This window comes from Rhamphochromis sp. 'chilingali', assembly GCF_963969265.1.
Source record: "Rhamphochromis sp. 'chilingali' genome assembly, chromosome: 7".
NCBI lineage: Eukaryota > Metazoa > Chordata > Actinopteri > Cichliformes > Cichlidae > Rhamphochromis > Rhamphochromis sp. 'chilingali'.
Window position 1 is genome coordinate 30,185,772 of NC_137934.1, and position 23,814 is coordinate 30,209,585.

Below are 23,814 nucleotides of genomic sequence, written 5' to 3' on the forward strand. Positions count from 1 at the left end.
TTATACCTGTATGCAAAAAAAAATATTTCATAGTTCAGCAATACTGATCAATCTAATAAACTTAAACCTACACCATCCTCCCTATTCTGGTATTTTAAAGAGTACTTAGCATAAATATTAAGCAACATAACTAATAGGGTTCCAACTCCCAGCAACAACAAAAATAAATAAATAAAAAATAGGGAACCGCCCCTCACGCTCCACCTCATGATGCTTAATCAACGTAATCAACCTTAATTTGATGCAGTGTGAAAAAAAATGCACAGAAATCAATTATTTTTCAAGAAATATTAAATAGATTCAACATCTTTCTTCAACAAAATTGCAGACTGCACAGATGGTACCTTCCCAAAGGAAAAAGTACTATAGCTTACTAGGGTATATATATTAGACTTAATAGTTACTATATACAGTAATTGACTTCTATTCATTTTACATCAAATTGAAACTTTGGGTGTCAGATAATTATTTATTAAAAGCTAGACATTTTAAATGAGAATAAGAAAGAAAAGTATGTCTTTGTGCCCCCTTTTCCCTGTTAATGCCCTATCGGCCCCCCTGGCTAAACTTTGCTAGATCCGCCCCTGCACAGTTACCAGCGTCAGCTACGTAGAAAAAGATCCTGGTGTAGAAAGTAATATTAAATACATTCTAACAACAGCTGATCAAGCTTAAACGTGCTGCTGTTGTTCAGCCGCTGGTTTCCTCTTTCTGGTGCAAAGTGGGCCAAAAGCAAACAAGAGACACGGACTCGCGACAGAAAAGCCGATCAGCTGATCGTTAAGCAGTTTCATGATTGAAGTAGCAGCAGGAGAGGCAGTCGCTTGTTAAGCTTAACGCAGGAATGCTTTACAAACATTCAGAGATGGACTTACACACTTGCTGTACTTCTCTCGGGATAACTTTGTCGGAGATGAAATGCCGGGTTGCTAGCGAAGCTCCAAATGCTATCCAGACCACCGACAGGTCCCGCATGCCACAGCCGCTCTATCACGTGATGCATACTGCTCCGACGTGCTAACGTTCTGAGGTGAGTTACGGCGTGTTGCAAGTTTTGTGAGGTGCTTTCGTGATATTTAATGGATCGGATTACATTTTTTATTTTTCTCGGATATCCGATCCAGTAATTTAGGTCAGTATCAGACCGATACCGATACGTAATATCGGATCGGTTCATCTCTAGTAAGAAGTCATTTATGAAATAGAGCTGATTAGACCATATTAAAATTTCTGTTTGGCACAGGAGCTTTTCGTGGACACAGGTATCCAGTCTCTGTTTTGTTAGCTCAAATTTCTGTAATTTCCTTTATAAACCAAGGTTGTTGGACATGTGTCTCAGTGAATCCAGCAAAGTAACATTATCAAATTTCACATTACATATTACTGATCAACATAGTAGTCTAGCTAGACCAACAGCAGAAATACTGAAGTCAATACTGTAAAGTTTAACAGCAGCACAAACTATAAACTCCAAAATAACCATACAGTTGATTCATCTCCAGTAATTTAACTGGGCTGACTCTTTGTTAGGTGTGTTTAATGTGCAGAATAATTCCCAATTATGTACAATTATAATATGGTAAAACGGACTTATGTACATAAGGCCATTAATAATTAACTGTATGTAGCTATTTGCTTTATGACTATCTAGACTGTGCAGAAGTGAAGTATTGAAATTATTTTATGTTGCATAATGACAACATGTTGCCCCTATACATTTAAGGACAAAGTTCAATGACCGCCACCTGCTGGATGGTGAGTGCACAGGGGCGTGTAATTGTTGAGCTGGACAAAGAGAACACCTTTGCTGATGCAATGTCAGTCTTCTTTGGTAATTCTATGTATTAAACCTGGAATACCAGAAGTCAGCGTGTGCGAGGTTTTTTGTAAGGATAAACCCTGAAGAGGGAACAAAATGTACCTCCAAGGTTGGGACAAGCAGAAAGACTGGGACCACTGTGAAGCTGTGTTCACAGGTTGTTCACATTAACCCTCATGTCACAACTTTCCTCCAGCAGCTTACTGTATTTGAGTGGAGAACTTCAAATTAGGTAACTGTTTTTGCCATTTTAGTGAATTTCTTGTATAATTTAAGTGACCAATGTGTTGTTACCCATGTCTCCACAGATGATCCATGGCCCATGCTTTCTGGACATTTACACAAGACGAACAACAATGAAGACAAGCTCTCTTGCCACTCTTGCAAGACGCTGTCTCTGTCCAATAGGTTTTTTGAGTGCAACAGTGTTGATTTTTTTTTCTGCTTTTACCTGTTTGTTAAAAATTATTTCAGCTACTTACACTTTAATTGTCACATGTATTGGCTCACCCTACAAATCAATGAACTCAGTCCACAAAGCAAGATCAGGGTTCAGTGCAGGTCAGTCAAGTTCCTTCACACCACACACGCTCATCCATGTCCTTGTGGACCCTGTTTTGTGCAATGATTTGGTGGTGTGAGCCAGTATTTTGGACAAAGTGTATATAAAGGCAGAAGTGTGGGGCTTGATATTATATTCATTACAATTCAGTTTATTTGTATGGTGCCAACAAAATGAATGCCAAGGCACTTCACATTGTAGGTTTAAGACCCTACAAAATATAAATAAGAAAACCCAACACTTGAGCATATGTTGTCTGCCATGATATGGATATGACATAATATGGTTATTGTTTGTACAACCATCTGAGAAAATAATGTATTACATGGTTTAGTAAAAACAAGTGCTTCCTCAATGAAAATATCTTTTCAGTTCTTTTCAGTTTTTGATTTTGGAAATGTGTATTTCAGCAGGGAAAAATCAGAATTGAAATAAAGTGGTGTAAAGCACATGAATTATTTTTTTGTGTGTGTGTGTCTATCTATCTATCCATCCATCCAATTTTTTTGGAACCCTCCAGTCTCTTACAGTATGTTACTGTTAACTGAAATTACGGTAAATTGCGACCTGTTAAACAGTAAATGACCGCCTGTTGGGACACGGTATCCTCTAGCAGAGATGAATATTTTTGGTACTGATGATGCGTGATAACGGTAAGTTACTGGTTAATATATTGCAGTTTATTACCTTGCAGTGAGCTTACAGTGACATACCGTGAATAAACGGTAGTATACCAATTTCTTAATCACAGTATGATGTTACTTTGTTGACGTAATTTACGACATAACGACATAACGGTATCTCACTGGCGTCACTGTCGCCAGTAAGATACCGTAAAAAAGGCTACGGTGCGTTACCATAATTTGTCCAAGAGTATTATACCACACGAGCAAAAAACGGTATCATCCTGCAGAACGGTAAACTACCGTAACACGGCGTCACGATATGACGCTGGCAACAGTGACGCCAGTATGTTACCGTAAAGTGGCGATGAAAAGTCTAACAGTGCACATCTATAAATTAGACTGAACCAGTTCCTGTTTTGAATTATTCAGCATATCACCACAGAACATTTAGGGTGAATATGAGCATGTTTTATAAGGAAACTAGTGTGACTCACACACACTGCTTACAGTGGAATGCTTACTCACAATGCATTCAGGATGGTGTTCTGGTGGAGAACAGTCACATGTTTTTGACAAGTGTAAGCACATGAGCAGTAATTTAAATTTATAGCTGACAGTTTTTCACCAAAAATGTCTGAAGTGGTCCCTTTCTCCACCTGTGAGTCATCCTTACTTGTCTGATTTGCTTACTGGCCAGGATAGAAACATCCTAGTTATTTCTGTACAATTTCTTCACAGCACTGTGAGCAAATGAACCACAGGGTCAGAAAATAAACAGTAGGCAGCAGGTTAATGGCTTGTCAAAAAGTCCCTGTACAAAGTTTTTGGTAGTTTCCTGTCAGACAGATAATTATTAAAAGTAGAAAAGGTTTTCTAAAATAAATTAAAAGAAATATGTTGTAATGGGAACAGGGGAGAACAAGGAACAATCAGGAAATGAATGGGGAACAAACTTTTTCATGACTAATCTTCTATAGACATATGTTTGACTCTGTTTCCTCATACGATGTTTCGTCCAAAACCAAGATGAACTATTAAAATGAGTTTGAATCAGCCCATTAATATGAAGGAACACTGCTACAGCCACTGTATTTGAGTCAAATATGAGAGCAATCAAAAAGAACTACCTCCTCATCAATAAACCACAACAATCCCATCCATCTCTCTAGAGCTATGATGGATAGACATGGACCATTCTAATTAAAGGATGAATTATGGAATGGATTCAATTCATCACTATTCTGTCATTGCTATTAAATTCACAGTCAGTCCCATTTTTCCATATCTGGGTTGCGCCGCATTTCTGCAACTATCAATCATATAGCAGGGGATCTTATGTAGTTTATCTGGGCCAAACTTCTGGTAAAACAACTCTCTGCTTTAGGTATTCATGTTAAGACAGGCCTTATGCATAATCCCCAGTGTACATACTGATGAACCCTTTAAGCTGCATATGGCAGGCAATATGGCATTAGAACCAACATGCTGGGAGAGTCTATTGAATGGTTTTACAGCAGATTGTCCACACACACACACACACACACACACACACACACACACACACACACACAAATAAAATGTACCTTTTGCGCACACATTAGCATAGAAACGTTAGGATATTAGTGATTAGGTTGGCCATGCTGTACATAAATAATAATAATAATAATAATAAACGCCTCCTAGCAACACCTTGCATCTACATTTTAAGAGATTTACCCTATGTACTAGATGCTACAGGTCAGTTAACACTCTCTGTCAAAAGAACAACAAACTCAAAGAGGGCACTTGAAGGAGACAGCTGGCACTGAAAAAACGGCCAAACGTATCATTGCCCTTAAGTGTCCCTTTCTTCAGAAATGTGGGGAAGATAATAATAAGCCGCTGTCAAAATTCTTGAACAAACAAGCCAAGATTAGATCACAAATACAAAACAACATTCAGGGGTTGCTGTCATTTTATGTCCAGTGCTGTGTATCTCAGCACCTAAAAGGAATTCTTGTGTGAGCGCATACGTGCTTCTGAGTTTCTGTGAATGCGCACATGTTCATCAGTATGTAAAGTGGGAAATCTATTATACAGTAGAACACACAAGGAAGGGAGAGCACGAGAAAGAATGTGAGCCAGTGCCTCAGGCTCAATGTAGTTTTATTAGTGGGGCTGTTGAGGAAGTGGGGTGCAGTAGAATGGACCACTGCAAGCTGCTATTTTTTTCCTCCCTGCAAAAGTACGCAAACGCCAAAATCTCTTGAATTTCAATGCTTTGCGAGATACTAACACCATGACTTTGGAAAGAGCTCTGCAGCACCTTGAAAAGTAACTACACAACAGATGAATTTACAAATTCCAGTTCCTGAAATCCATTTTTGTGGACAAGTTTCTGAAGAAAGTTGGTCCTTTTTGTCTTGAAATAACCCCAATCATATTGTTTTGTTTTACCTTCCTTTTAACTTATATTTGTTTAACTTATATTTGTTATTGGTTTACAGGGCCGCTGGTGTTACGTGAAACTAAACGTTTAAATACATCATATTGAGTCTGAGTCAGCCTCTTAGTTTATTCTTAGTAAATATTTAGTTCTTGTTAACTGGATGATCCTGCCAAAGACCTATCTTTACCTCTCCCACCTCTGTGGGACCCATGTGTGTCAGCCAGTGTCTCATGATTTTGTAGTGGCTTTCTGGATTCACTGTCTGCCCACACATCTGCTGAATACTTATCAGATACCTGTCTGTAAAATACTTACCTGAATGCCTTAATTGCATATTTACCCTATACCTACTTGTGCAGTCCTTATCTGAATTCCTTTATTAGCTCTCTCTAAATAAGCTCTTTAACTGTTTCCAATTGTCACGCCCTGCATTTGGGTCCACTTACCACATCTTAACTGCATCAATATTAACTGCTAACCACCGGCAGCTTCATTAGTAGGGGATACAGTAGTTAGGAATCTGAAAATATTAGGTATATTAGAATGAATTAACAGTAAAAAATTCTTATAACTGTTTGTTTTATCTAAGTGTGTTTCAGTACTTAGAATTCAAGAACCAGTACCCATTCAATTCTGGCTCTTAAAATATGTCCTTTAGATTCTATTCATAACCATTATGGAAAGAACTCTCAGGCACAGTCAGGAACCCTTTTCCATGGTCTCTGGATCATATCTTTGCTTTTCACAGATGTCCTGTTAGCTTCATCAAACAGTGAATTAGCACCTCTAATTCTGAGGCAGTATTTCCTAGCCAGTAAAATTATGGCTTTCCCACTTTGGGTTGTAATTGGTATGTGCCTCAAGTGCATGACTTCATGTATTTTGTGTTCTTGTCCATAAGTAAAGTGAGAGAGTGGAGTGGGTGATTAACAGATGGATTGGAGCAGGATCTGCAGTGATACAGACATCGTGCTGGTTTACTGTAATGAAGATAAATCTAAGAGTGAAAGCGATGCACAATATTTGTTGGTCAGTTGACCTTGGTACCCCTACCTATAACTTAAAAAGTCATAAAATTGTGGATACAAGTGTGTGACAGGAGTGATGGACCACATATTTCACACTTTCAAACACTTTTCTTTATTCTCAGCTTTTCAGCTGCCAGCCACACGTACACAACAACAACCTCAGGACCCAGTTCATTCTTTTTAAGCCGGTGAGGCATGATTGCTGATGGAGCTCTGGTGTGTGGGTCTCCCGTGCAGCTGCGCCACAAACCACGTCCACCACAAAGTGATAGCGAGTTTCCTCCAAAAAGTGTCTGGACTCACAAATACAGATGGATGATGAGTTATGTCATGTGCAAGGCATTCACAATGGCGCTGCTGCTGCCCTTCTGTCTGTTGAGGTTGGTCAGACTAGGACACCTTACAGATGCGTCCTAAGTGAGGTGTTTTGGGACTAGAGCTTGGAAAAACTTTCTCTTTTTTTATTTAATTTGTGAATGCCATGCCAACAAATACAGGATTACTGTAATACCTAATAGTCACCAGATGTTATTTCCATCGAAGTTAAAACACACAGATGAAGGTGAAAGCTAAATGCAGAGAAATGACTTGGGAAAGTGATTGTGTCAGATCATATTGTTACATGAAAGTACATGAAGGTTTGATATCTTAAGAAACAAAACTTTAATTTGAGATCCTTTATCATTTACTGTGAATGTATATTGGTGAAATATACTATGAGAAGAAACAATCCACAAAAACATACTGGCTAGTAGAAATGACCTCAATGAGATGTAAATCTCTTAAAGATTTATGAGATAGGCATGAATTACTGTATGCGAAAATTTACACTTCCATGAAAAGCAAATAAAAACAAATATCTACCCACGTTCACCAAGAAATTCCTGCATAAACCAGAACTTTTGTGTGCATGTCTTTGTGTGTGTGTTTGTGTGTGTAAATCAGCAGTTTTTGCATAAATTGGAGCTTCAGCAGAACTCTCTTGGGATCCATCTGCAAGCTTTATGCTATGATATTTAGCTTTTAAGGATGCGTGAGGCTGGTAATAAAGTGCTGGATCATTTGTAGTGTAACAGAAGAGAGGATGGTATTTGCAGTGGATTTGCAGAGGTGAGTCAGAGGTCACAGCACATGTTGGCCTGTTCTGCTCACCAGTGAGTCTAACCTTTGCTGGGGTCCATTAGTGACAGGAACAGTCTCTTGGGGTGGAACAGGGTGAAAGGAAATGAACAGCTGGACTGATTTCCTGTCTCCATGCTGTTTGATGCTTGGGGCAAATTTGCTAATATCCATACAGAAAGCAAGCTTGATGTTTGTGTTGACATGCCACATTTCACTTGAATGGTTTTTCCAAAGTTTGTGCATACTCATTTCTGTACAAGTGTGCTTTTTGTCGATATGTCAGGCAAGTTTGTGACTGGAAGGTCACCAGCTGAAATCCCTGCACTGTGTGAGAAAATGTGTGAGGAGAATGCAAATTGAGTAAATCTCTGTTTTCCCATTAGCTACCGCTCAAGTGCCCTTGAGCAACAGCTTGGAACCCTAACTGTTTCTGTGAAACCACATCAACTGGTCAGATCCTGCAGGCCATCTGCATGTGATTTGGTCACAGTGGGAATCAGCTAAAAAAAAAAAAAAAAGCATACACTTTCGTCATATTATTAATCCTACAAAAGTTGTTTTTTTGTTTTTTTTTAAGATAACATTTACAACATTTTACTGGCAATAGGGAAGAGATGTCACGTAGAGGAATTCGTTGTGACCACTTTTTTAAAAATGCAAGAACATGCCCACAGCAGGAACCTAAAGTGACACGGGTGAGTACACATTTTTATTACAGGGATATTTTTGCACTGATTTTAAAAGGTTATGTAATGCCAGACATGTTACTGGGGAGGAACTTTTTTGTAGTCTGAAATTTGCTAGTGGTTAAATATGCCTGTTACTTGCCATGTGGTTTCTCCTCCACAGTTGTTGCTATTTAATTAGTTTTATTTGCATTTAATTGGAATCCACTTAGACTTACCACCCTGCTTTCTTCATCAGCTGACATAGAGGTCACCCAAATGACTGTAGCTATGGTGAATAACCATTTATTCTGGACCATCTTTACTACTGGACATTTAGTCTAACATATAATTCAGCTCCTGTCATGGTCCTGGGTCGGTGACCCAGCGCTTTTAGTTTGTTATCATTTTCCAGATGATGATGATGATTGTTTTAGTTCTGTGTTATATTCGGTCTGCCTCTGAGTCTGCATCTGTATCTGTCTGTCTATGGTGTCACCCCATCTGTTCGTGAAGCTGTCTGTTTAGATCTGTGTCTTGTTTGGTTCCCCGTGTCTGAGTTTCCTGTTTTATTGTGAAGGTCTCTGTCTGATGTGAGTGTGTTCAGTTTACATTTCCCCTGTCCCGTCAGTTCTGATTTCTCCCAGCTGTGTTGCCCTCCTGTCCCTCATCCCCTGATTACTGGTGTGTATTTAAGCCCTGTGTGTTCTCCTGCCTGTTGTCGGCTCGTCTGCATTCATCCGTCTACCTCTGCGGTCTATGGTGGGCCTGTCTCTGCGTCTCTCTGCCCCGCACCCCTTTTGTATGGTCTCAGGTTTGTCACTTAGTTTCTCCCAGTTTAGGTTTCCGTTTGTAAAGTACTCATACCTCGTTGCCTGTTTTTGTCACCACCACCTTTGTAAATAAAACATCACTCGTATCATCAGTTTGCTGCATCTTGGGTCCTCCTTTTCCTCCACACCACACGGCTCCCTCCGCCAGCCGTGACAGTACGAGCCGACCAACATGGACCCAGCAGCATCCGCACCTTCCCAGGAGTTTCGGGAGGAATTAATTGACACTGTTTCAAGGTTGGTCAACTTGTGGCTCGAGCATGAGGGGGAAGGGTTTCACCGCGCGGTAGAAGCCAGGCTACAGCAGCTAATCTCTGCCCACTCCTGGCTGCTGGACTCGCTTCACCCGCTAGCACAAGACTTCCTTCTTCACGAGCTGCACCTTCACCCACCAGCCGCTACCGCTTCCCAACCCAGCCCGGCGGTGAAGGTTTTGCCCGGCCCGCCGGAGGTTTTGCCCGGCCCGCCGGAGGTTTTGCCCGGCCCGCCGGAGGTTTTGCCCGGCCCGCCGGAGGTTTCGCCCGGGAGGAAGCGACGATCGCGCCGTCGGCGCGTCACCCCACAGCCGGAGATTAGGACTTCGGAACTGCCGGCTGTGGTGAGTGAGAAGGACCCTTTTTCTGTTTTGGACTGTGTGACTGTTTGTTCCGGGGCTGTGTTTTTTGAGTCAGCTGCCCCGCCGGTAGCTCAGTTAGCTGCCCAGCAGCCACTAGCTCAGTTAGCCGCTCAGTCGCCACCTCCATCACATTCAGCCTCACTACCCATAGCCCAGTTACAGTCACAGTCAGATTCATTAGACACTATGTTACAGTCCATAGCCCAGTCAATAGCTCAGTTGGTAGAGTCCATCCAACCCAAAAAGCACTGTTTTTCACCTGTTCATGTCCAGCAGAGAGACACGCCACATAACGCAGTAATCAGTCCCCAACAGCTGGCCAGTACAGAGACTGTGACGCACTCCAGGGCCTCCCCAGAGGCTGGGTTCCAGCCCCCAGCCGACTCTGGACCCCTGGAGGTCAAGAAGCCAGCTGAGGACTGCATCCGGCTGTCGCTGCCTGAGCTGAGTCACTGCTCTGTGCAGCCGCAGTCCGCTTTGTGTTCGCCAGAGGCCCGTGCGCCTGCTGGTTCTGACCTGTTCCTGCCAGGGGCCCGTGCGCCTGCTGGTTCTGTTGCGTTCCTGCCAGGGGCCCGTGTGCCTGCTGGTTCTGTTGCGTTCCTGCCAGGGGCCCGTGTGCCTGCTGGTTCTGACCTGTTCCTGCCAGAGGCCCGTGTGCCTGCTGGTTCTGTTGCGTGCCTGCCAGAGGCCCGTGCGCCTGCTGGTTTTGTCCCGTGTGTTCCAGGGGCCCCTGTGCCCACTGGTCCTGAGACTGTTCTCGCTGGAGGGCCCGAAGAGCCCGTCCAGCCTCCCGCCTCGTCAGCTGGAGGGCCCGAGGAGCCCGTCCAGCCTCAAGTTTCGTCTGCTGGGGGTTCTGGAGAACCCAGCCAGCCTCAAGTGCCGTCTGCTGGAGGGCCCGAGGAGCCCACCCAGCACCACGCCTCGTTAGCTGACGGTCCTGGAGGACCCAGCCAGCACATCCTCACACCTGCTGACGGTCCTGGAGGACCCAGCCAGCACATCTCCACATCACCTCCTGCAGCATCGCTGCCGTCAGGTTTTGCAGCCGTCCCGCTGCCGTCATCCACGCCTGGTCCGGCCTCCGTGTCTTCATCCTCGCCTGGTCCAGCCTCCACCTCAGTCTCGTCTGGTCCGGCCTCCGCTTCAACCTCAGTCTCGTCTGGTCCGGCCTCCGCTTCAGCATCAGCATCGCCTGGTCCAGCATCAGCATCGCCTGGTCCAGCATCTGCTTCAGCATCCTCATCAGCATCACCTGGTCCAGCCTCCGCATCGGCTTCAGCCTCGCCTGGTCCAGCCTCCGCATCGGCTTCAGCCTCGTCTGGTCCAGCCTCCGCTTCGCCTGAGGCTGCAGGGGCCACGCAGCCTTCGGTTCCCCTACTACCACCTTCACATCATCGGTCGTCTGCCAGGCCGCTTGTTGGGCATCATCACCACCGTGGCCGCCCTCCGGACTTCTGTTGCCACCCCCGCCTGCTGCGTGGACGACCTCCTACACGCCGCCGTTGCCGTCTGCACGGTCGGCCGCCTGAACTGTTTCCCCGTCGCCGCCACTGCATGGTCGGCCCCCGGAGATGAACTATTCTAGGCTCCTGAGTTGTCAGCCGCCGGGCCGGCCTCCTGAACTATATTTTGGGACCCTGTTCGGGGACTCCAGTGTGTGTTGTGTTTTGGTCAATTCTTTTGGGTCACTGGAGTTTTTTTTGTTTGGTGTTGGTCCCTCCGTCCTGGTCCCCCGCCGCCCGCCCTGGGTTGGTCGTCTGTTTTTGTTTTGGGCTGTCTGGGGCCAGCCCTTGCGGGGGGGGGGGGGGGGGGTACTGTCATGGTCCTGGGTCGGTGACCCAGCGCTTTTAGTTTGTTATCATTTTCCTGATGATGATGATGATTGTTTTAGTTCTGTGTTATATTCGGTCTGCATCTGTGTCTGTCTATGGTGTCACCCCATCTGTTCGTGAAGCTGTCTGTTTAGATCTGTGTCTTGTTTGGTTCCCCGTGTCTGAGTTTCCTGTTTTATTGTGAAGGTCTCTGTCTGATGTGAGTGTGTTCAGTTTACATTTCCCCTGTCCCGTCAGTTCTGATTTCTCCCAGCTGTGTTGCCCTCCTGTCCCTCATCCCCTGATTACTGGTGTGTATTTAAGCCCTGTGTGTTCTCCTGCCTGTTGTCGGCTCGTCTGCATTCATCCGTCTACCTCTGCGGTCTATGGTGTTCCTGTCTCTGCGTCTCTCTGCCCCGCACCCCTTTTGTATGGTCTCAGGTTTGTCACTTAGTTTCTCCCAGTTTAGGTTTCCGTTTGTAAAGTACTCATACCTCGTTGCCTGTTTTTGTCACCACCACCTTTGTAAATAAAACATCACTCGTATCATCAGTTTGCTGCATCTTGGGTCCTCCTTTTCCTCCACACCACACGGCTCCCTCCGCCAGCCGTGACAGCTCCACTGCCACAGAGACAAATACAAATAATCTTCCCTTATTGTATTATATTTAGGATTTTGATTTATTGAGCTCTTAACTTCTTCTTGTTTTTTCTTTTGACTTATTTTACATTGTGACCACAGTGATGTGATTTTGTTCCCATATCTTTCGGGATAGGCAAAGTACAGTAGTTGCAAAGTCAAGTGTCCTAGGGTTGGAGAGTACCAGTGCTGATCTGGTTAGGTATGAATTTTCACTTTTTTATTCTTTTGTAGCTCTTTGGTGATTTTGACACTGTGCTTTGGTTTGTTATCATGCTGAAGTATTCCTTTTCTAACCACAATATTACTTCACCACTATCTTACAATATTGCCATATTGCCACTATCCCACCACATCACTGGTATTATTGCAGGTCAGGTTCACAGAGTACATCTAAACATGTGCAAGTGTCTTGGTAACAGCTATCCAAAAAATGTTCTCAATATTCCTAAATCTTCATTCACAATCTGTCGTGTTCTTAGCAAAATGTAATCTTGCAGTTTTATGCCCAAAAAAAGCAAGATTTTTTTTTTTCTTTTTACCCCCAGGACAATGTGCACAGAGGTCAAGGTTATGCAGTGTCAGAGCTGTCACAGAAACTCCAATTTCCATTGATGACACCTGTTCCAAGTCCAAAGCACTTGACAGTCTGTTTTTCACAGCTAGATTGTGCACAATATCTGTGGTTTTACAGCACAGCCAGTGCTGTCCTGATTAGTGGTAGCCTGAATTGTTCTGCCTCCAGATTACTGTGCAACTGAGGCCATTTTCTGATTGTTTGTTGTTCAGTCATTTTTTTTTTTTTTTTTTTTTTGTGAACAATTTCTTAAGACTACATTCTTCAGTTGAAGCCAGATATCAAAATAATGAAGAAAAAAAACATTCACATCTTTAACCCTCAAAAATAACCTTAAAAGTTATTACCACAAATATTAATATTAGTGTAAAAAGCACCAAGCTAATTACAGATAGAAGTATTTCAGACTTAACCTTTATCCTGACACAGTTTGTTTTCTTTCCAACATACTGATCAACCAATAATCTGTACTACAGGGTGGGCCATTTATATGGATACACCGTAATAAAATGGGAATGGTTGGTGATATTAAAGTCCTGTTTGTGACACATTAGTATATGTGAGGGGGCAAACTCCTCAAGATGGTGGCCATTTAGAAGTCGACCATCTTGGATACAACTCTTGTTTTTTCAATAGGAAGAGGGTCATGTGACACATCAAACTTATTGGTAATGTCACAAAAAAAACAATGGTGTGCTTGGTTTCAACGTAACTTTATTCTTTCATGAGTTATTTACAAGTTTCTGACCACTTATAAAATGTGTTCAATGTGGTGCCCATTGTGTTGGATTGTCAATGCAACCCTCTTCTCCCACTCTTCACACACTGATAGCAACACCGCAGGAGAAATGCCAGCACAGGCATTGAGTATCCGTAGTTTCAGGTGCTGCACATCTCGTATTTTCACACCATAGACAATTGCCTTCAGATGACCCCAAAGATAAAAGTGTAAGGGGGTCAGATCGGGAGACCTTGGGGGCCATTCAACTGGCCCACGACGACCAATCCACTTTCCAGGAAAGTGTTCATCTAGGAATGCTCGGACCTGGCACCCATAATGTGGTGGTGCACCATCTTGCTGGAAAAACTCAGGGAACGTGCCAGCTTCAGTGCATAAAGAGGGGAACACATCATCATGTAGCAATTTCAAATATCCAGTGGCCTTGAGGTTTCCATTGATGAAGAATGGACCCACTACCGTTGTACCCCATATACCACACCAAACCATCACTTTTGTTGGTCCAACAGTCTTGGAGGGATCCATCCAATGTGGGTTAGTCTCAGACCAATAACGGTGGTTTTGTTTGTTAACTTCACCATTTACATAAAAGTTTGCCTCATCACTGAACAAAATCTTCTGCGTGAACTGAGGGTCCTGTTCCAATTTTTGTTTTGCCCATTCTGCAAATTCATCTGGGTCATCCTCGTTGAGATGCTGCAGTAGCTGGAGTTTGTAACGGTGCCATTTGTGAGTAGCTAATATCCGCCGAAGGGATGTTCGACTAATGCCACTCTCCAGTGACATGCGGCGAGTGCTACGCTGTGGGCTCTTGCTGAATGAAGCTAGGACAGCCACTGATGTTTCTTCATTAGTGACAGTTTTCTTGCGTCCATATTTTGGCAAATCTAACACTGAACTAGTTTCACCAAACTTAGCAAGCAGTTTGCTAACTGTAGCACGAGAGATGGGTGGTCTCGTAGGGTGTCTTGCATTGAAATCTGCCGCAATGATCCGGTTACTACGTTCACCAGATATCAACATAATTTCGATCCGCTCCTCACGTGTTAACCTCTTCGACATGTCAATGGCTGTAAACAAAGGCAAACTTGTAAATAACTCATGGAAGAATAAAGTTACATTGAAACCAAGCACACCATTGTTTTTCTTGTGACATTACCAATAAGTTTGATGTGTCACATGACCCTCATCCTATTGAAAAAACAAAAGTTGTATCCACGATGGCCGACTTCTTTTTTTTTTTTTTTTTCTTTTTTTTTTTTTTAAATGACATCAGAAACAGCAGTATGCGACATTACGTGATGGCAGAGCTTCAGTTCATCCTTTGTCATTTTTTTTTTTTTTTTTTTTTTTTTTTTTTTTTTTTAATAAATAGGACAGGGGGAATGAATGAGAGAGAGAGGGGGAGAGAAAGAAAGAAAACCAAAGGGGAGAAGAGACGGTGAGAAGGGGGGGGAAGAGAGAGAAAAAAAAAAAACTCCTGGGTCACCTGTATGGAGAAAAAAAACAAAAAAAAAACAAACAAACAAAAACAAACAGAGGAGACAGCAAACAACAAAGAGCAACATAATAATAGAGAAAACAACAGCACCATCACAATAAACTAGCTAGTCATAGATATCAGTATTTACTAAGTAATAAACGATATTGTGCAGCACGCAAGATAGACAGCGCACAGTGTGCTTTGAGGCAGCAGCCAAGAAAGCTTTAGTCCGCGTCTGTGAATACCCATGTGTGCATACCTGTGTGGATCAGCATGCTTGCATTCCAAAGGTTTCTCCATGTAATGATCTGCTAGGGAGTGTGGGGGGGGCCACAGCCCCGTCCTCCAGGGTGTGAAGCGGGTATGGAGGAGATCAAAACTCCAGACATCCAGAGGCCCCCAGAACACAAGAGACCATGGAAGACCAACAGAGGGGCAGCCGCGCCACTGTCCCAGTAAGAGCTGAGGAGAGTCCCAGATGAGGGCTCGCCCAGCAGCCGCGGAGCAGAAGTCAGGGGGAGTTGCAGTGACGCGCCCGTGAGCTCCGCCGGCCCCCAGCTGCGCCTGAGTGACCGAGCCCTAGGCCGAGAGGCCGGGGGCACCCCACCTCCAAAGGGGCCCGAGCGAGCCCCAGGCCCCAGGCCCCGACAAGCGGCCGCCAAGGAGTGAGCCGGTGTGCACCCGGACGCCCACCCCCAGACACAAAGAACCACCAACACACCGACACCTGAGGGAGTCCGCCACCGGCAGGGGAAGTGGTGGTGGGTGGAGATAGGCCTCCAAACCTTGGAGGGCCTGAGGTGTCCCCAGAGAGGTGGCGTCTGATACCCAACCTGACATATAGACACAGACATGCAGGCACACACAGACACAAACATCCATTCCCACCCTCATGCTCTCATATGCACTCACTCCACACTCAACCAACGTGGAGACAGACATAAAGAGACGCTGTACACACAATCACACTCCCCAAGCGTACTCTACAAACCGGGTCTAGGTACCCTTGCCCCTGGAGGGGGGAATTGCACCCAGACCCAGGTGGTGTTACCCTTTTCCCTGCGGTGGGGAGAGGCAGACCACCCCGACTCCGCAGCAGCAGGGAGGCCCCACACCCCAGACCGCAGTCGGACGGCCAACTCCTCCTACTAGCCCTCCCGCTCCAGCAGGCCGCAGAGAATGGGGGTGGGAGAAGACTCCAAACCTCCCTCCACCCGCTCATTGTAGTGTTGATGCATATGTGTTCTAAGGTGCAATTAAAACCCAGGAGGGCATGGAGCTACCTGCCAAGGAGCAGCAGGTAAGCGCATAGTCCCTCCTGCTAACCCTCAATGACTAAGTGTATTTAAAATTGAGAGGTGGGCAACGACGTCAGGGGTGAGGTATACACCCTGATGGTGATTTGGACTCCGTGATTGTGCCCACCCCCAAGATCCTATATGTATGTGTAATGAGAGTGTGAATAATGTGAATGTCTAAGTTGTGGGATAAAATTGAGGCAGAGGCAGCCAGAAGGGGACGGGGGGGGGGTAGCCTCCTCTGCACCCTGGTGACATACCCCCACTCCAAGGCCCTGCATGTGTGGGTGGTTGTGGAGGAGCGGGAAGAGGGAGGCAGCTGGAGATGGGGAGGGAAGGAAGGGAGGGGCAGGTAACCCCTCCCTGGGGCCAGCTCCCCCGCTGACCCCAGTAGGCACTCCCACCCTCCGCGATCCGCCAGGGAAGGGGGGCCCAGGCCCATCAGACCGGGGCCCAGTGCAGTAGCGCCCCCCGGCTCCACAGAGCCCTGGACAGTCCACCCAACCCCACCACAGAGAAAACTGCACCCACCCCACCAACCACACATCTTCCAGACTACATAAGACGGTAAACGCCCAGGCTGAGATCTTCCTCCACCTCTCCTGTATCTCCCCCTCCTGCAGAGAGTTCCTGAGAGAAGAAAGCTCCTGCAAGATGTGACCATCCCCCCCACCAGTTGAAGAGCCCCCCAGGCGGCTCGATGCACCGGCGGCACCCTGCTCCAGGGCCGGGCCCCCATGCACCCACCCGCCCACAACCCCGGCAACACACCAACCAGGACCCGAGCCCCCGAGGCCCGGCCCGGGCCCCAGCCCAGAGACGGAGCGCTCCCAAAACCTCACGCCCATCCCGGACCCACCCAGGGGCAGCCAGGTTGCCAGGTCAGTAACCCACGTCCGTCAGCACAGACCCTCCCCTAGCCCCGCTGCACGCAGCCGCGAGGAAACAGTCACCTGAGAGCCAACAGAGCCCTCAACCGGACGTGACCGCTACCCCGGGTTGAGCCCCCCAAGGAAGATGCCTCCGGGGAACCCCCCGACGCCCTAAGCCTGTCCCTACCCCCTCACCAATCACAACAGTGAAGGCGGGACCAAACTATGACCCCCCACCCCCACTAGGTGATGGAGCTGATAAAAGGGGCCCAGAGCAATTGATCTAATGTGGTGGCAGAGGCTGTGTCAAGACTAATGTAATCTAATAGATAATTTCTATATTGGTTAGAATTAAGATTATTTTTATTTTTCCAGTTCATGAGGACTGTTTTCTTGGCTATGCATAGGGCAGTGAAGATCATATGGGCTATATTCTTTTCTGAAGTGACATTATCTAAGCTGCCCAACAAACACACTAAGGGGGAGGTTGGAATGTTACATTTCAGACATTTTGATAAGTCTTCACATATCTCGCGCCAAAACTTTTGCACTGGTGGACAGAACCAAAGAGCGTGGATGTAATTGTCTGGTGTATTGCCTTGACAGTGTGAGCAGTTGTTGGAAGATGTAAAGCCCATCTTGAACATCCGATGACCTGTATAGTGCACTCTATGAAGTATTTTGTATTGTATTAATTGCAGACTGGGATTTTTAATTAATTTAAAAGTTTTTAAGCAAATCTGAGACCAGAAGTTTTGGTCTAGGTTGACTGATAAATCTGCTTCCCACTTTGCAGTAGGAAGGGATATTGATTCATCTAATTTAGAAAGTGTTCTGTATATTTTAGATAATAATTTGGGGGATTTAAGAGTAAGAAAATGTGCCGCACTTAGTGGTGTTTGTAATTCAACTTGACTGAGGTTAAATTTCTTTTTTACTATGGATTTAATTTGTTGATATTCTAAAAACCTTGTCTTGTTGATCCCATATTGTTCAACTAGTCTGTCAAATGGAATAAATTCTGTTCCCTCTAATATATGTTCTAAGTATTTAATTCCTTTACAACTCCATTCTGGGAAATTAATCATATTATTGTTTTGTAATATGTCAGGGTTATTCCAGATAGGTGTACGTTTGCATGGGATTAATGAAGACTCCGTTATTTTTAGAAACTCCCACCATGCTGTTAGAGAAAAGCTGATGTTGATACTTTTAAAGCATTCATGTCTTTTGATGTTTGAGCTAATAAATGGTAGGTCTGAAATCTCTAGATCCTTGCATAGTGCCTGTTCAACATCTAGCCAGGGCTCAACTAAGAAGGTATGTTTTAACCATTCTGAGATGAACTGAAGCCTGTTGGCTAAGAAGTATTGGTGAAAATTAGGCAGATCTAATCCTCCTCTATCCTTGGTTCTTTGTAGCGTTTTTAAGCTAATACGCGGGGGTTTATCTTTCCAAAGGAATTTGGAAATATATGAATCCAGAGATCTGAACCAATCTTGTGATGGTTTGTTAGGGATCATCAAAAATAAGTAATTTATTTTTGGCAAGATCATCATTTTTATAGTGGCGACCCTTCCCATGAGTGATATGGGTAAAGATTTCCATCTAGTCAGATCACCTTCTACTTTCTTTAGAAGTGGGATGTGGTTTAGTTTAGTTAAGTCTGAAAGCTTAGGAGAGATATTAATACCTAAATATTTAATATTTCCGGATTGCAGTGGGGCAGAGGAAGAATTATGGAAGGAGCAGTTGATGGGGAGAACTGTAGATTTTGGCCAGTTAATTGAATAATCTGAAACTCTTGAAAACCAGTTTATTAAAGTAATTACCTCAGAGAGGTTGGTTTGTGTGTTTTGCAGAAAAAGCAACACATCATCCGCATAGAGACTGATTTTATGTTCTATGTTCTTACATTTTATGCCCTTAATTGTTGTAGCCTGTCTAAATGCTGCTGCTAGAGGTTCGATAAAAATTGCAAAAAGTGAGGGGGAGAGTGGGCATCCCTGTCTGGTGCCCCTCAGGAGACAGAAGCTGGAGGATGTCTGGTCATTTGTTCTGATACGAGCCGTTGGGGAATTGTATAATATTCTTATCCAGTTTATGAAAGAGTTTCCAAAACCAAATTTGTGTAAAGTTGCGAATAAAAATTTCCAATTAACTCTGTCAAATGCTTTTTCTGCATCTAGAGATAATATTATGGCTTCGATGTTTTTATCGTATGAGTAGTCTATTAAATTAAGTAATCTACGAGTGTTTGTTGAGGAGTGCCGACCTTTTATGAAACCAGTTTGGTCAGGATGAATTAAGAGGGGGGTCATTTTCTCTAATCTCTTTGAGAGAGCTTTGCAGATTATTTTAAGGTCTACATTTAAAAGAGAAATTGGACGATAGCTTGAGGGAAATAAAGGATCTTTGCCTGGTTTTAGCAGGAGACTAATGTTGGCAGAATTCATATTTGGTGGTAGTCTGCCCTTTTCCTCGATTTCCTGCAACATGCTGTGGAATACTGGTGCCAAAATTGTCCAGAATTCTTTGTAGAATTCTGCAGGGAAGCCGTCTGGACCTGGAGCCTTATTATTGGGCATACTTATCAGGGCTTCCTGGAGTTCACTTGGCGTCAGTGGCGAATCCAGTTCCATTGCTTGACTGTCTAGTAATTTTGGAAGAGTTACGTTGTCAAGAAACAGATCAATTTCATTTTTAGATGGGTTTATTTGTGGTGAGTATAAAGTTTCATAGAAATCCCTAAAAATGTTGTTTATTCTTCCAGGATCATATATTGTGTTCCCCGATAAATCTTTAGCAGCACATATAGTTGTTTTTTCTTTATTTATTTTTAGCTGGTTAGCTAGAAATCGACCTGATTTGTTACTGTGTTCAAAATTCTGCAAGCGAAGTCTTTGTATAAGGAATTGTGTTTTTTTATTAATAGTTTCATTTAATTCTAGTTTTGTTTTGCATATTTTGTTCAATGTTTCCTGATCTTGGTGGGACGCGTAGGCTTCTTCTAGTGATTTGATGTTTTTTTCTAATTCCTGAATATTTTTGTTTTCTTCTTTCTTTTTGTGTGATGAGAAAGAAATTATTTTACCTCTCATCACAGCTTTCCCTGCTTCCCATAGAACAGAAGCAGATATTCCGGGAGTGTCATTAAAGTCTAAATATGAAGTCCATTCCTTTTTAAAGTATTTAATAAAGTCTTCATCTTTAAGTAGTGATATATTAAATCTCCAGTTTTTACTTGGCGTAGTATTATTCTTGTGCATTAGTGATAAAGATACAGGAGCATGATCGCTGACAGCTATAGGATGAATCTCAGTGTCTGAAATGTCACACAGCAGTGAGCTGCTGACCAAAAAATAATCCAGACGAGAGTAAGAGTGATGAACATGCGAGAAAAAAGTATATTCCTTACTGGTGGGGTGAAGAGAGCGCCATGCATCGCAAAGACCAAAGTCGTTCATATACTGTTTGATTATATTTGTGGACTGCCAATTACGCTGAGTTCCTGTTGTGTTGAGCCTATCCATTTCTTCATTTAGTCCAAGGTTGAGGTCACCGCCAAGAATGAGTGTGCAATCAAGGTGTTCAGAGAGTGCACTAAAAAAACCGTGGAAGAATGAGGGTTCATCAACATTTGGACCATATATACTAACAATACATAGTTTTTTGTTCAATATTGATAGTTTAATAATTAGAAATCTACCCTCTGGATCTATAACTGTATCGAGTACTGTAAAATTAACATTTTTATGTATTAAAATTGCTACTCCCCGTTGTCTAGAATTATAACCGGCTGCAAACACGTTAGGAAACTCAGGTGTTTTAAGTTCATTTAAACCTGTGACAGGTTTGTGAGTTTCTTGTAATAAAACAACATCTGCCTGTAGTTTTTTAAGCTGGTTAAATATTTTTAACCTCTTTCCTCTGGTGCCAGCTCCATTTACATTCCATGTGACAAACCTCAGCATGCCCTTAATTGTGCGTGTATGTTTAATGATGTATGCTGGGTGTTTCGTTTAGACAGGTGGAGAGAATATGGAAACATCCCTTGTTTGTAAATAGAAAGAGAAAAAGAAGTGTGGTGAGAGACTCCATAAGTCTGACTATGTGTGTGAATATTCACTAATATGAACAAGCGTGGCTTGCTTATGTGTCCTGCAAGTCTGTGCGTGCTGTGAGGCTGTTGTGAATGTGCTGCCGTTGAGCTGATGTGTTTGCGTGATCGTGTTGTGAAAATATGGAGAAATAGAGGGTGTTGTTTGTAGGTGAGTGGGGGAGTAGGTGACCACAGCAGTGAAAGACAAGAGAAAGAAAGAAACCACATGAACTGTGAGCGACAACAAAAAAAAGGAAACGAAACGGAAACATTCCAATTAAAGCAATGACGGAGGGTGACGGTGTTATATCTGCTATGACATCCTACTGATATTACTAGGTTAAACACATTTTAAAGGAGAAAGTGTGATTGAATGAGAAAAGAGTGTAGCGGGTTCTTATCTGGAGTGCAGTCAGTATAACCACGGTGTGGTGCCGGGGTCGCGGTACAGCTGTCCGTCCACGTAGAGCCGGTCCACAGCGATGACAGCACGGGAGCCTTTCTGGATAAAGCTACGTCGAACTGGGAACAGGACCTTGCGTCGTTCCAGGATCTCTTTGGGGAACTGGTCGTTCACGCTGAAGTCCGTTCCTTTCAGCTCTCTGCCGCGACTCTTCACCTGTTCCTTCTGTTTGAATTGACTGAATTTGGCCACAATAGGCCGTGGTCTCCCGGTCCGCGACCGCGCGCCCCCCAAGCGATGTACTCTATCGAAGTCGATGTTCTTTACGGTGTCCTCCGGCAGCTTCAGGTGGATTTTAATGAAGTTTTTCACCGTTGCCTCTGCGTCCTCTCCGGCAGTTTCTGGAATACCAGAAAACACAAGATTATCTCTCATGCTACGGGCTTGTAGATCGATAACGGACTCTTTTATTTTTTTATTTTCAATGTTTAGCTGGGTCACGTTATCGGTGAGAGATTTAACCGACTCCCGTAGCGTGGCATTTTCAGCGGCAAGCGTTTCCACCTGCCGCTGGCTGAATTCCAGGGATTCTCTCAGAGATTTAAATTCCCGGTGGCCGACTTCTAAATGGCCACCATGGTCACCACCCATCTTGAAGAGTTTGCCCCCTCACATATACTAATGTGCCACAAACAGGACTTTAATATCACCAACCATTCCCATTTTATTACGGTGTATCCATATAAATGGCCCACCCTGTACTACATCTGTACTACTACTACATCGGAAGGTCGGCGGTTCGAATCCACTTAATGGCTACCCTGAGGTACCCCTGAGCAAGGTACCGTCCCTACACACTGCTCCCCGGGCGCCTGCTTAGTGGGCTGCCCACTGCTTCACTGAGTGAATGGGTCAAATGCAGAGAAAAACAAGTAATTTCCCCATGGGGATCAATAAAGTATCCATTATTATTATTATTACTGATCAAGTTCATCAAGCTCCTCGATAAGTTTAAAAAAGTTTATCTGTCTTTTTCATGAATACCAAGCCCTGTCATATCAGTCAGTGGGCATGAAGTAATTGGATTTCTTGTAATCAGTCCAGGCACTGGTTTAAATAATTGAAACCCTCGGTCAGCCAAGACCTGAGAAAATAAAGACCAACCTGTGTTGTTTCTCATGTTGTTTTGAACATAGCTATTTCTACTATTCCAACTGTCTGGGATCCTTCTGTCTATTGGCTCTACTTCCTCTTTTCTTTGCCAAGGTTGAAAAGACATCTTTCAGTGATATAATGTACTGTAGATGATGGTCTAGTCAAAGTTTTTACAATTACAATTTTACATTGAGGACAGAATTATTTTTATTTGTTAAGATGGTCTTTTTATGCCAATCACGTTAAACATTTGACATGTTGTCTGTTCTATTGTAAATAAAATATTGATTTTCAACAATTATTTCATTCTTTTCTTTTTTACGTTTTACACAGTAACATAACTTTATTCAGAATTGGGACTGGACATATCCAGAACAATAATCAAATTAAAACAATTTTTTAAGTGTCCTAAAAATTCCTACTTGGTCTATCAGCTGTTAAGCTGCATTACAGTCCAACGTGAGCTTGCAGACCTCTTTAGTCTTCCTCCCCCCATTTTCTTTCCTCTACACTACCATGACTTATCTCTCCATTGTTGGATGAAGGGAATAGAGAGAATTGAGGGTTAACAGGGTCTTGTTCTCTTGAGATGGCACACTTATTGACACGGCCACACAAAAAGCACCAGAGAATAAGGAGGTGGCTGGTAAGGAGACACTGTGCTAATGAAGTGTATCCTTCACTATCTATCAGCCGTCTTGTGGCAACTATCAAAGAACTAAATCAATACAGATGTGGTCAAAGATTCAGCTGTGCTTGAATGGAACTGCTCACCTCAATCTGTCTTTGTCATTAACTCTCCTCTTTGTGCCCCTTCTTGGTTAATGGTAATAAACTAATTTAATAGTAGAAGTTGCTCTCTTCTGTCTGGTTGTGGCTTTTTTTAAAGCAATAGAATCTGAAATGACACTGCCGAGGCACACAAAGTTTTTTGTAGGTATCCTTTTATGCATCAAATGTGATGTCTGATCATTTTGCATAATTGTGTAGCTTGATATTGTTTTTTTTATGCAATGGATATAAAGAATTAGTTTT